This window comes from Lepisma saccharinum, unplaced genomic scaffold (genome assembly GCF_977018435.1).
Source record: "Lepisma saccharinum unplaced genomic scaffold, izLepSacc3.1 HAP1_SCAFFOLD_346, whole genome shotgun sequence".
Classification (NCBI taxonomy): domain Eukaryota; kingdom Metazoa; phylum Arthropoda; class Insecta; order Zygentoma; family Lepismatidae; genus Lepisma; species Lepisma saccharinum.
Window position 1 is genome coordinate 107435 of NW_028143068.1, and position 14593 is coordinate 122027.

A 14593-nucleotide genomic window follows, 5' to 3' on the forward strand; every position below is an offset into this window, starting at 1 on the left:
TGTGCATATTTCTGCTTCGTAAGCAAAGTGTCTACCAGTCAAGAAATCGAGGAAAAATAAAGAAATCAACAAGTAGGTCAAGAAGTCAATACCAAGTCAAGAATTTACATTTGTGGTCAAGAATTTTTGTTATCACAATGGCTGATTGATTGACTTAGTTTATTTTGCTTCACTTTTCTGCCCCTTTGGCTAATTGCGAAGATGAAAATGAATAGTGGTGAGATAAGATGTATGAAGGGACATTACAAACATACAGGAATAACAACACGAGCCCCATATATGGGTATACTTGCTGTGAGTCCAGACAACAGAGCCTCCTCACTAGTCTGTCAAATGCAGTCCAGGATGCATTAATAGACAAAGCAAGTCTAATTCTCTTTTTAAATATAGCTTCCGTTTTCATCTTAACTGGCCTTTTGGTATCTTAATTGCTAATTTCTAACTTTACCGAAGTGGGGCTCGTATAAATAAATGTTAAGAAAAACGAATACTTGCAATAAATTTTTGTAACCCCTCAATTATTTCTGAAACACCCGGTATTAAAGCATGGTCTTTTTGATCTTTGATTTTTCAAAACAGGGGACACTCAGAATTGTGTAGAATTATTGTTATTATTTTCTTATTTATGTATGTCATAATATCAATGTTCAGACATCGTTACACATTTCATTTAGACATCCATCTCCACCAGGTGGTTGATTCATTACTGGTCTCGTAAAATAACCTTTATATCATGCATATACAGGGTTAGTCAAAAAGAAGGAGCAGGTTTGAAAATGTTATTTAAAACAAACAATACACCACAGAAATATAATCTGCACATCATTGGATACAATATGGTTCAGAGTTTTGTTGTAGGACAATTGGTTTTGTTCATACACTAACAATGATGTTTTGTGTGCTACAATTGTGCAAAGTGTGTATCCATTGTGCAACTGTAATGCAATATTTGAACCTTCTGTAACGTCGCAGGTGCAATGCCGGAATTTCTTAAACTTTTATTCCTGCATATCTACAACACAAGCAAACCTAGTACTGTTTCAGATCTTGAAGAGTAGCAGGCAGACTGTTTTTTGAGGAATTTCCATATTTTCTAGGGGGCTCGGATACACTCGACATTTTCATGGGACGTCCATGTGCGGCCTTTGCATATTCAACCATCCGTGATGAATTTCTTATTCCACTTATGACGAGATGGAATTCACGTTGCAGATTCACAATGTAGCATCATTATTTTCCTGCAATGAGAAAAAAGGAAATTGTTAGTACACGAACAAAACCAATTTTCCTCCAACAAAACTTTCAACCTTAATCTATCCAATGATGTGTGGATTATGTTTCTGTTGTGTATTGTTTGCTTGAAATAACATTTTGAAGTCTGCTCCTTCTTTTTGACTAATCCTGTATATTATTTCTTTTACATCTTGATTAATTCAACTAATGAAGCCCCTCCTTAACCCTCCCAGGATCTTATGAGATACTGTTATTCACATAAATTTAAATAAATTATAATTTACTTTGGATATCCTCTTACCTGTAAAAAGGACTTTCAGTTGCAGCTTGTTCCTGCCAAAATATGCACAGCGTAGATATCCCCTTCCTCCCCGCCTGTAAACCTCATATGTACACAGTAGCAGATTGGTAATTACCAAATTCTTTTCTGCTTTCGCATAGAAGACTTGGAAAATTGACCAACCTCTCCTCCCCACACGACCAGCCCCATGTACACCATGAGGCTCATCCCTCTCCCCCCTCTCCAAAAACATCCACAGTCTGTACACGGAAGACTGCAGTTTTCAAGTAACTTCCAAAAATTCTTGAAACATAGCAAGAGAATCTTTTAAATGTTTAATATTTTGTGTATATTTGAAAAAAGTTTTTTTATTTAACAGCTTTAAATATACACATGCAAATGTTGGTACTTTTTACCCTCCCTTCCCTCCTTATAAATCACTCAATTTCTTCTATTTTCTTTAAAAAATAATGTCAGAAAATGCCCATGCTATTCTTCAAATATTTCATAGAACCACTAAGGATTTTACTGACTTATTTTACAATAATCTTGAATCTTCTATCAATAGCATTTAACAACAAGAAAATGTGGAGTACTCTATTCAAATAATAAGCCACCTTCAGTTTTTATGGAAATGAAGGGTGTAACTCATGTGGTAGTAAATATTATTACATTCAGTATATATTATGTAGAAATTCCAGTCAGATGTTTTGTTCTAGAAGTATTTCCAGTTTTGAAGATAATCTATAGAGCGTCTCAACCTTAAAAGTCAGTATGGGTTAAATGGAGCACGGCGTTGCCAGATCAACAAACGGAGGCGTATCGAGTCGCTGTTAATCACTAATGATTCCCACAAATTTACTTCCTTAATATCATATAGGAAATCTTCAAAATCTATGTATTTGATGTATTTTGGGAAAAACGATAGTTACCTCAAGATTTGCATGTAAATGTTTATATTTCGACGTAACTATTTATTATTTTACATTTGTATTTTATTTTATATGTGTATATGTATATATGTTGAATAATGTATCCTTTACATAAACAGAATTAAATAAATGCAAAAACAAACATTAAGATATATTTTTTACGGAAAATAAAGTAATAAAGTGTGCTCAAGTACCTTTAAGCATAACTACTATCCTCGTCTGGTAATGACGTTACATCCTCCAAAAAATTTGTTTCTCTTGATGCACCCGGTTCTATTTATTTTCTCGTTCTGGCATTATTCTGTTTCCCCATTCTTTTCGACTTCTTTCTTGCCGGTGTTCTGAGAGGACCTTCTGTTTCTTCCTTTCGTATTCTGTATATAAGACGTTCAGAACACTCCGTAACATCAGCCGTTGTCTTAACCGCTTTAAAAAGTGATTTAGCATGCACATAACTATTATGCGTTCTTTACCTCAAAGTTTACCAATACTGCGTCTTTTTCCAGGTCCCTTCTCTATCCTTTTATTAAGCAAAATATATAACTTACATGCAATCCACAATTATCACACAGCACAATGCACTTCCTACGAACCGGGGCACCTCGGTGGCACGCAATGAATTTGATATGAGAGACAGGCCACGTAAACAAACTGCGATTGTGCAATATAAAGGTACTGTGGAGTAACAATATATTCTAAAAATAACTTCAAACAATGGTCAACACTTTTCTCGCTTGGTCTGCATGTGTATCGGAACAAACCGAAAAGTTTCTTGCTAACTAACTTTTTGGTGTTACGGTCTGATGATTTATATAAAATATCCAATGTGTATATATAACTGTCCTCATAAGCAAATTAATTAACTCAGGCGAAGAATATCATATCACCATAGATCTCATAGGGAAAAAACTGGCGAAGTTGTTCATGTGGTTTGATATTTATGGCTTTTGAAGTATTTACTACAAAAAATTAAGCGTTTTGCAAAATTGCATAATTATGGAAATTTCAGATCACATTAAATTATGACAGGTTATATAATGCCGTCATTAAATAGAGCATAAAAAGCTCTACAGGATATTGATTTCACTGTTTGAAATTTATGACTTTTACATTTTGAAAATGTTGTAGCATCTGGCAACGCAGTGGTAGTAGAGAAGGACAGAGCTATTGGCAAAACTCGTGTATTAGAGAGAGGGAAGTACTCCATTTACTTCCATAGTGACTTTTAAGGTTGAGACGCTCCATAGTGACTTTTAAGGTTCAGATGCTCTATAGTGAGGTTTAACATTGCAATAAGAAGCTGAATTCCATCAAAAACAAAAGTTCCTGACAATACAGAAATTCAATTCTTTTCTGTCTAACCGAGAAAAAGAACGAAACCTTCATTTTTAACGTTTCATTTTTGTCTACTCATTATTTTGTGAATTGTACTATATTCCTCTTGTGAAATGGAATGATAAATTTTAGATTGGAAGAAATATAATTACAAATAATTATTTATATTGAGCACTGGAATTAGGGAATAGGCAGAAGGCTTTGCCCCAATAATTCCAAGGCAATGATGTGTATGAGTAATATATTAGTTTATAATCTTCTAGGGTAGGTAAGAAAGTAAGTAAGGAAGTCTATAAAGTTGTCAGTTAGTTTTCTTTTTTAATGTTGGAAATTTTATGTTTTCGGTAATAATGTGATATTCCCCGGACACCTATAACTTCTTCGTTTTGTCAATTTTTGACATTTGTACTTACCTATTTCCTTCACGGAATTTTTTTAAAGGTGTATTCACGTTTTTTGTCCCGGAATCGGTGGGAAATTTAAACCAAAAAAATTAATTTTCTTTGAAACTTTTGAGTCCAAATTTTCCACCGATTCCGGGCTCCGCCTCTGGGGTAATTGACCTACCGCCCCCAACTGCTAACGCGGCCCCACCTCCGCTCCGCTCCGGCTCCCCGGCTTTCTCTATAGAGTCCCTGTTAAAGGCATGTTAGAAATTGGCCCGAGTCACCTGCCCCCAAATGAGCCCCAAACTTTTAAATTTGAAGAAATCCGTTACATCACACAAAACACCTTCCAGATGTTAGACAATGCTACAGGAACTTTTTACCGTAAGTAGTTTCTTCTGTAAAAATGAAGAAATCTGTCTGGGGAATATCAGATTCGTACCAGATTTTCTTCTCAGTATAAACTTCATTTAAAAATTTTATGCACTTTCTTGTGTTTTATCATCACATGTGAAAATGTCCATTATTCTGTGTTATACCTAGGTATTAATACTAGATGAAACTGTGGTTTTAAAGTTCTATATATTGTTGACATCATTATGAAAAGAGGTAAAGGTTGACAGTGGGAAAACTTATGTGCAATATTTCAATTTTAAATGCTAAGCAATCTGTTGTGCCACAAAGCACAATACTTACAATTTGCATTTTTGATGTATAGTAATTTTCTTCAATCTGATCACTGGTGACAAGCGCAGTCTGCAATGTTTCAGTTTAAAGTTCTGAATTATAAATGAACCCATTCTTGTGTCTAGATATTCTTCTGGTGTCTTCGTGTGTATTTTTGGATGGTTGCCTGGTAACAAATTCAAACATTTATTGGTTACTCTGAAACAACAGTACCGCATTGTTGTTTTAAAGTTTATAAATAATGTATTATTAGTTTTAGAATTTGAATTAGTGATTACTAGTGTTGGGCGATATGTCGTGTAGATGACATATCATCCAGATGATATATCACAATATTGAAAAAATACTGTCCAGTCAATATCAAGTAGATGATATACCGTCACTATAAGCTGGTGATATATATTGAGTCGGGCAATATATCATTACGATATTTGGCAATATGTATTGTGTTGGTGATATATCATCACAATATTTGGTAATATATATAAATATATTGTGTTGACATAGATCGTCACAATCTTTGGCAATATATATTGTGTTGGTGATATATAATCATGATATTGTAGCAATGTATATCGTGTCAGTGATATATCATCACCATATTTGGTGATATATATCATGGAGATATATCACCAATATTATGATACGGAAAAATTATATTGTATCACTTGTGATGATATTTTCTTGATCATATATCGCGATATCAAACTTCCAATATCGTCCATCCCTAGTCATTAGAAACATTGTAGAGATTCAAAATGGAAAACTAATTAAGTGATCGTTACTAAATTTGAAATATTAAATATATCATGTGCAACGATCCTGCGAGATCGCCACAAGTTACGCATTTGTTCTTTTGTTGAATAGCATTGTATAATCTTATCTATTGTGTTATCGCTTCTGCATAGGGTTTCACTGCTATGCTTGGTAGAGAACGTAGTTCTACCATATCTCACTAGGGAGCGTTATTGTTTATAATAGTTCATTATTAATCTGTATAGATGGCACCTCATGTTAAGCAGCGCTCTCATAGTTCACGAGAATCCACTAGAGGCGCTGGCGCTGCGCTCGGAATTGTATATAAGCAGCGACGCTGCCCCGGCCAGAGAGTTCTGTGTTGACTCTTCGACGACTCATGGTCGAGCTCTGCTCCCGCAAATAGCCCAGCATTGCAAGCACACGGGTGCTTAGGGATACAAGAGGGCTTCTTACAGTGTGGCCTACTCTGGTAGAATATACGAGAGGTAGCAATATTTCTCGGCCTACCGGGTAGAATATACGCATTGTTTCAAGCTCAACCTCCTACAGTGTGGCCTGCCTGTAGAACAGAAACGTACTCCTTGTGCGGCCTACAGGTAGATTATACACATTGTATTGGGTTACAGTTTAGCTTGTGGACATATTTACTGTTGGGAGACGGCCTACTAGTAGATTATACGAAGGGTATCCGTATTCTTTGGCCTACTAGTAGATTATACATTTCACAACAGTCGATGCAGAAATAACGTCATCTTTTGGCCTACTGTGGTAGATTATACGAGCGATAGCAATATTTCTTGGCCTACCAGGTAGAAAATACGAAGGGTGATGTTCATCGTTAGTTAATTTTTCATTAAGGGAAAAACGAGCAGTGTTTTATTACTGCCTACAGCTTAGCATTATTCAAGTAATTAATTAAAGTAAATAAAGATTAACTAAACATTATCCTTTGTAAGCTTATAGTAAATTTCCGTTGCTTTGTTGATATTACTCTTTACTAGGAAAGCAGATTTAAATGTTCCTTGAGTCGTTTAATTAATGCCCTATTGTCCCCAAGTCAGCACAGAGGCGACCCAATGCCATACAAGAAAAATAAGGTCCTTTATTCCCCACTGGAGAAAAATTGAATGGTCCCTGTCCTCCCTCTCCAAGACATCTGCAGAGGAGATTTGAACCTGGACTTCAAGAACAACAAAAGTGCAGTGAAATCTTATCAGGAGATATTGTGACTTTGTTTTGTGCGGATATCTAATTTCACCCCAGTTCAATAAACTGTTTACGTGGACGCTAACTTTCATTATATATACCCGAACCCTGAGTGTATAAGAACATCATATCTCCGGCTAGAAAAGAGCTAACATCATGGGTAAAACTGAATAATGTTCCCCGTCACAACGTCGAACCCAGTACGTTGCAGTCAAGTACTATTCTGAGAAACCGCAACTGCAACGTTGTGCCGAGGGAGTATTGTGTGTGTGTGGTCGAAACCCGAGGGGGCGTTACAGTTATTTGGCGCCCGGCTAGCTCAGTCGGTAGAGCATGAGACTCTTAATCTCAGGGTCGTGGGGCTCGAAGATTGTTGGCGCTCGTTGTGTACGAAAGACTTAGAACATGTGGAACTTGGTGTCCGTACCTGATGTTCACAGAATGGTGAAACTTAGTGTCATTGCCCGAAAAGCTTGATGGCTCGAAGAGTGAGTCTGTGCCCGATCAGTTATTGGTGAAACTTACTGTTTATGGCCCGACTGTAAAGACTGAAACCTGCAAGCCAGTGGGGGCCTATTAGCTGCAAGGACTAGAAGAGGCTCATAAGTGTCAGTGTTAGTGTTCGCCCAAAGAATTCACGAAGGAGAAGATATAGTGTTGGGGAAGAAACCATAGACGGTGTGCCAAAATGGAAAGGGACGTGTCAAGTATGAACTTAAGAAGCAGAGGAAGGAAAACCATAGATGAAGAGACTGGGTTCGGATGCTGTGAGGATGCCGGAGGACAGATGGAGTCTTTCCAGTGTTGCCAATGTCTCCAGAAGTTCCATTGGAGATGTGAAGGGCAAGAAGAGACCTCAGTGTCCACTGCAGAGTCCAGATGCAAGACTTGCTCATCAGTACCCTTGATGGCTTCCGGGCAAGAACAAAGTGCTCCTAGTATGACCCCATCAGACCATTGGTTATTAGAATGGCTGATGAGAGATAAAGAGGAGAGGAAGAAAGAAAAAGCAGAAGACGAAGCTAAAAGAAAACTAGAGACACAAGAATTTAGGTCGCTAATAGAGTCTCTTGAAAAGAAAAGAGAAATTGAAAAACTAGAAGCAAAACGAAAGAGAGAGAAAGAAGATGAAGATAGACTCAAGAAAGAGAAAGATGAAAAGAAAGCGGATGAAGAAAGGAGAAAGAAAAGAAAATTGAAGGATGAAATATTCTGGCTGAAAATAAGAATGCACTTCAGAGAAGACCATCGTGAGTACATGTTAGGATCCGCTGATGGACGAATAAAGAGTAGAGAAGATATAATAAAAATTAAACAAGAAGCCGTCCTCCGTGCAGAAACAGATGTTAGAGAAGCAATAGAAAAAGAGTACAGCGATAAAGTTATCCTTCGGAGAAGGGAAAGTGTAGAAAGTAAAACAAGGGGATATGAAGAAAGCTTACAGGAACTGGAAAGCTGCCATAAGAAGAACAATGAACGATTGCTGCAATATGAAGAAGAGAGAAAACAGGAGAAGGAAGAATTGGCAAAGTTGACTAATGCTTTAATGGGGGAATCCAGAGTTGAAGAAGTAGAAGAGTTAAATGATAAGGAATGTTCTCTTCTGTCTCCTCCAGAACAGGAAACGTTAATTTCCAGCATAGTTGTTGCTTCAGAACCACTCCATGATACTCTCGAGTCATTGCCTCTCGATGGAGAGACGAAAATGCTACCAGAAATGCAGACTGTGACAGAAATGCAGACTGTGACAGAAATGCAGCCAGAAACGCAGCCTGTAACGAAAATGCAACCAGAGATTCAGCCTGTAACAGAGATGCAGCCAGAAATGCACCCTGTAATGTCCTTGCAACCAAGTGTGACTTTTCGCCTACCCGAGATGTTTCCTTGTAAAGAAGAATATTGGAAGCGAAAGAAGAAAAGGAGGATAAAGAGGCTCTTCTACTCTAGCCATCTCTTGAAGAAGGAGAAAAAGAAGAAGAAGAAGGCTTTACAGAGGAAGGGGAGGAGAGCATCTATTTCACCGAAGCAGATGGAAGAGACATGACTGGCATTCTTCGGTTATTAGGATATGTAGAGATGCTATGCTTTCTTGTGAAGTTTACAAGGGCCGAAAAAAAAAGAAGAAGTAATTAAAAGACAAACAAACAAAGTAAATTTTCTCATTCCAGTCTAGTGATGGTAGTCCTGATTGTGTCTGGAGGACTCATACAATTGTGGAGCTGAATAATTAAATAAATGAAGCACTTCATAGATACTAAAAAGTGGGAAGAACACCAGCTGTTCAGCATAATGAAAGGAGGTATGACTCCAGTAAAATGAAGAAATGTAGACATATACAGTTGAAGAAGAAAAAGATGAATGATAAATGAAAGGTTGAATTGAAGCATGTGTTAAGGGTGCCTACTTGAAGTTATTAATTAATGGAAGGAATGGAGCTAGAAAGAGGCCCAGATTAAAGGTAGTTTCCAGAGTCTTAGCTAAATAGTGGCCGAGAGAAAAGACTCCCACGGAAGAGAGAAGACTCGCAGGGAACTTTATTGTGCTTATTTTTAGTTATTGCGCCCATGCCCTCAACCCAAGTCCAACTGTAATGAGAAACATGTCTCAGAGAGCTGGAATAATATTGTCCTGACGATAGCTGAACGCACTTAATAGGAGTGCCTATTTTAACTAAGCAGTGCATATATCTAGCCATTTTTGCTGCTTCTTGATAAGGCTTCTAGAGCTTTTCAGAAATAAGAATGGAAACTAAAGCTACACTGGGATTCTCGGATGTTTGTTTAAAAGAAAGAAAGAATGAAACAGAATATTCGCAACTTTCCTAATAGTACTGATGTAACAATGTGGAAAAGAGATCAGCTATGAAGTAAATTATCAGAGTTGCTGATAACCAATATTCTTATTGTTGGGATTTAAGACTTTAGTATCATTCATCAGCATGGCAGCTAAGCACGCGGATGTCAAGTTGCTACGTCGCCAATTTAAGAAAAAGGAAATGCGAGCAAGGGCGTATCCAGTGTCGCTGGGACTGGCCCCTGCAAGGAAAAAGCTCTAGCTGATTCCCCCACCTGCCTGCAATTTGGAAATAAAGCGTTCCAGTGCAGCCCGTACTCGAGAACAGCGTGTGCGTTCCAAACATTTTTGCTTTGTTTCACCGGTTGTAAGGGAAAGCAGTGCTAACATTCAAGACACCCCCCATGTTTCTGAAGAAGTCCGTTTCTGGCGTGAGAGAGTGAGGCTATTAGAAAGTGAGAAGAGAAAATTGACGGCAGAAGTCAAGGCCCTCGACGACTCGCTGATGGCTTGGGGACCAATAGCCGAGACCAATCAACTGTCCGCGTCCGCTACCCCCAACGTAAACGTTGCAGCTCAGCGCAGTTTTCCCCCTCCTTCAGGGAAATCGGCGGCCAGCTCCTCCTCCGAGACCAGACAAGAATCTTTTGAGAAGACCGTCCTGAACCTGGTTGGCAGGAAGCAAGTGACTCTCCTTGAACTTAGGAAACTTCTGAAGAAGGAAGGAGTGGGAATTCCCTCGAAGTTTCCCTTGATATCCAGGATGAGGAAACTAGGAGTGCTGAAGAGGAAGTGAAGAAGGAAGAGTGAGTGTTCGAAAGGACTGATACGAAGTATATAAGGACTAGTACACTCTTATCTACTAGTGGATTTGTATTATTTAGTGGACTTTCCTTATTTACAGGACTGTGAACTTATATGAAGATGATATTATTTAGTGGACTTTCCTTATTTACAGGACTGTGAACTTATATAAAGATGATATTATTTAGTGGACTTTTAATATTGTTTTAAAGGAATATTGCTAACATATTCTAATATCTATACCTAAAGGACTCTTAAGTGTAGTGGTGAATATATAAAAGTGAAGTAAGTGTATTATTTAGTGGACTATGGAGAAATATTGTTTTGAAAAATTTTTCAAGATTCTCATGTAAATTAAAATTTAGTCGAACTCTCAAAATTTTTCCCCAGGAGAGGGACAATTGCAACGATCCTGCGAGATCGCCACAAGTTACGCATTTGTTCTTTTGTTGAATAGCATTGTATAATCTTATCTATTGTGTTATCGCTTCTGCATAGGGTTTCACTGCTATGCTTGGTAGAGAACGTAGTTCTACCATATCTCACTAGGGAGCGTTATTGTTTATAATAGTTCATTATTAATCTGTATAGATGGCACCTCATGTTAAGCAGCGCTCTCGTAGTTCACGAGAATCCACTAGAGGCGCTGGCGCTGCGCTCGGAATTGTATATAAGCAGCGACGCTGCCCCGGCCAGAGAGTTCTGTGTTGACTCTTCGACGACTCATGGTCGAGCTCTGCTCCCGCAAATAGCCCAGCATTGCAAGCACACGGGTGCTTAGGGATACAAGAGGGCTTCTTACAGTGTGGCCTACTCTGGTAGAATATACGAGAGGTAGCAATATTTCTCGGCCTACCGGGTAGAATATACGCATTGTTTCAAGCTCAACCTCCTACAGTGTGGCCTGCCTGTAGAACAGAAACGTACTCCTTGTGCGGCCTACAGGTAGATTATACACATTGTATTGGGTTACAGTTTAGCTTGTGGACATATTTACTGTTGGGAGACGGCCTACTAGTAGATTATACGAAGGGTATCCGTATTCTTTGGCCTACTAGTAGATTATACATTTCACAACAGTCGATGCAGAAATAACGTCATCTTTTGGCCTACTGTGGTAGATTATACGAGCGATAGCAATATTTCTTGGCCTACCAGGTAGAAAATACGAAGGGTGATGTTAATCGTTAGTTAATTTTTCATTAAGGGAAAAACGAGCAGTGTTTTATTACTGCCTACAGCTTAGCATTATTCAAGTAATTAATTAAAGTAAATAAAGATTAACTAAACATTATCCTTTGTAAGCTTATAGTAAATTTCCGTTGCTTTGTTGATATTACTCTTTACTAGGAAAGCAGATTTAAATGTTCCTTGAGTCGTTTAATTAATGCCCTATTGTCCCCAAGTCAGCACAGAGGCGACCCAATGCCATACAAGAAAAATAAGGTCCTTTATTCCCCACTGGAGAAAAATTGAATGGTCCCTGTCCTCCCTCTCCAAGACATCTGCAGAGGAGATTTGAACCTGGACTTCAAGAACAACAAAAGTGCAGTGAAATCTTATCAGGAGATATTGTGACTTTGTTTTGTGCGGATATCTAATTTCACCCCAGTTCAATAAACTGTTTACGTGGACGCTAACTTTCATTATATATACCCGAACCCTGAGTGTATAAGAACATCATATCTCCGGCTAGAAAAGAGCTAACATCATGGGTAAAACTGAATAATGTTCCCCGTCACAACGTCGAACCCAGTACGTTGCAGTCAAGTACTATTCTGAGAAACCGCAACTGCAACGTTGTGCCGAGGGAGTATTGTGTGTGTGTGGTCGAAACCCGAGGGGGCGTTACAGTTATTTGGCGCCCGGCTAGCTCAGTCGGTAGAGCATGAGACTCTTAATCTCAGGGTCGTGGGGCTCGAAGATTGTTGGCGCTCGTTGTGTACGAAAGACTTAGAACATGTGGAACTTGGTGTCCGTACCTGATGTTCACAGAATGGTGAAACTTAGTGTCTTTGCCAGAAAAGCTTGATGGCTCGAAGAGTGAGTCTGTGCCCGATCAGTTATTGGTGAAACTTACTGTTTATGGCCCGACTGTAAAGACTGAAACCTGCAAGCCAGTGGGGGCCTATTAGCTGCAAGGACTAGAAGAGGCTCATAAGTGTCAGTGTTAGTGTTCGCCCAAAGAATTCACGAAGGAGAAGATATAGTGTTGGGGAAGAAACCATAGACGGTGTGCCAAAATGGAAAGGGACGTGTCAAGTATGAACTTAAGAAGCAGAGGAAGGAAAACCATAGATGAAGAGACTGGGTTCGGATGCTGTGAGGATGCCGGAGGACAGATGGAGTCTTTCCAGTGTTGCCAATGTCTCCAGAAGTTCCATTGGAGATGTGAAGGGCAAGAAGAGACCTCAGTGTCCACTGCAGAGTCCAGATGCAAGACTTGCTCATCAGTACCCTTGATGGCTTCCGGGCAAGAACAAAGTGCTCCTAGTATGACCCCATCAGACCATTGGTTATTAGAATGGCTGATGAGAGATAAAGAGGAGAGGAAGAAAGAAAAAGCAGAAGACGAAGCTAAAAGAAAACTAGAGACACAAGAATTTAGGTCGCTAATAGAGTCTCTTGAAAAGAAAAGAGAAATTGAAAAACTAGAAGCAAAACGAAAGAGAGAGAAAGAAGATGAAGATAGACTCAAGAAAGAGAAAGATGAAAAGAAAGCGGATGAAGAAAGGAGAAAGAAAAGAAAATTGAAGGATGAAATATTCTGGCTGAAAATAAGAATGCACTTCAGAGAAGACCATCGTGAGTACATGTTAGGATCCGCTGATGGACGAATAAAGAGTAGAGAAGATATAATAAAAATTAAACAAGAAGCCGTCCTCCGTGCAGAAACAGATGTTAGAGAAGCAATAGAAAAAGAGTACAGCGATAAAGTTATCCTTCGGAGAAGGGAAAGTGTAGAAAGTAAAACAAGGGGATATGAAGAAAGCTTACAGGAACTGGAAAGCTGCCATAAGAAGAACAATGAACGATTGCTGCAATATGAAGAAGAGAGAAAACAGGAGAAGGAAGAATTGGCAAAGTTGACTAATGCTTTAATGGGGGAATCCAGAGTTGAAGAAGTAGAAGAGTTAAATGATAAGGAATGTTCTCTTCTGTCTCCTCCAGAACAGGAAACGTTAATTTCCAGCATAGTTGTTGCTTCAGAACCACTCCATGATACTCTCGAGTCATTGCCTCTCGATGGAGAGACGAAAATGCTACCAGAAATGCAGACTGTGACAGAAATGCAGACTGTGACAGAAATGCAGCCAGAAACGCAGCCTGTAACGAAAATGCAACCAGAGATTCAGCCTGTAACAGAGATGCAGCCAGAATTGCACCCTGTAATGCCCTTGCAACCAAGTGTGACTTTCCGCCTACCCGAGATGTTTCCTTGTAAAGAAGAATATTGGAAGCGAAAGAAGAAAAGGAGGATAAAGAGGCTCTTCTACTCTAGCCATCTCTTGAAGAAGGAGAAAAAGAAGAAGAAGAAGAAGGCTTTACAGAGGAAGGGGAGGAGAGCATCTATTTCACCGAAGCAGATGGAAGAGACATGACTGGCATTCTTCGGTTATTAGGATATGTAGAGATGCTATGCTTTCTTGTGAAGTTTACAAGGGCCGAAAAAAAAAGAAGAAGTAATTAAAAGACAAACAAACAAAGTAAATTTTCTCATTCCAGTCTAGTGATGGTAGTCCTGATTGTGTCTGGAGGACTCATACAATTGTGGAGCTGAATAATTAAATAAATGAAGCACTTCATAGATACTAAAAAGTGGGAAGAACACCAGCTGTTCAGCATAATGAAAGGAGGTATGACTCCAGTAAAATGAAGAAATGTAGACATATACAGTTGAAGAAGAAAAAGATGAATGATAAATGAAAGGTTGAATTGAAGCATGTGTTAAGGGTGCCTACTTGAAGTTATTAATTAATGGAAGGAATGGAGCTAGAAAGAGGCCCAGATTAAAGGTAGTTTCCAGAGTCTTAGCTAAATAGTGGCCGAGAGAAAAGACTCCCACGGAAGAGAGAAGACTCGCAGGGAACTTTATTGTGCTTATTTTTAGTTATTGCGCCCATGCCCTCAACCCAAGTCCAACTGTAATGAGAAACATGTCTCAGAGAGCTGGAATA

General features: G+C 38.8%; 1 long non-coding RNA gene across 1 annotated transcript in view; it reads right to left on the reverse strand.

Moving 5' to 3' along the window:
- Positions 1–796: 796 nt before the first annotated feature.
- Positions 797–14593, reverse strand: part of LOC145982704 (uncharacterized) — a 50571-nt gene continuing 36774 nt past the window's right edge. Inside the window, exon 3 of the long non-coding RNA XR_014441133.1 lies at positions 797–1238. This is a non-coding gene — a long non-coding RNA (uncharacterized LOC145982704). The remainder of the gene's footprint in view (positions 1239–14593) is intronic.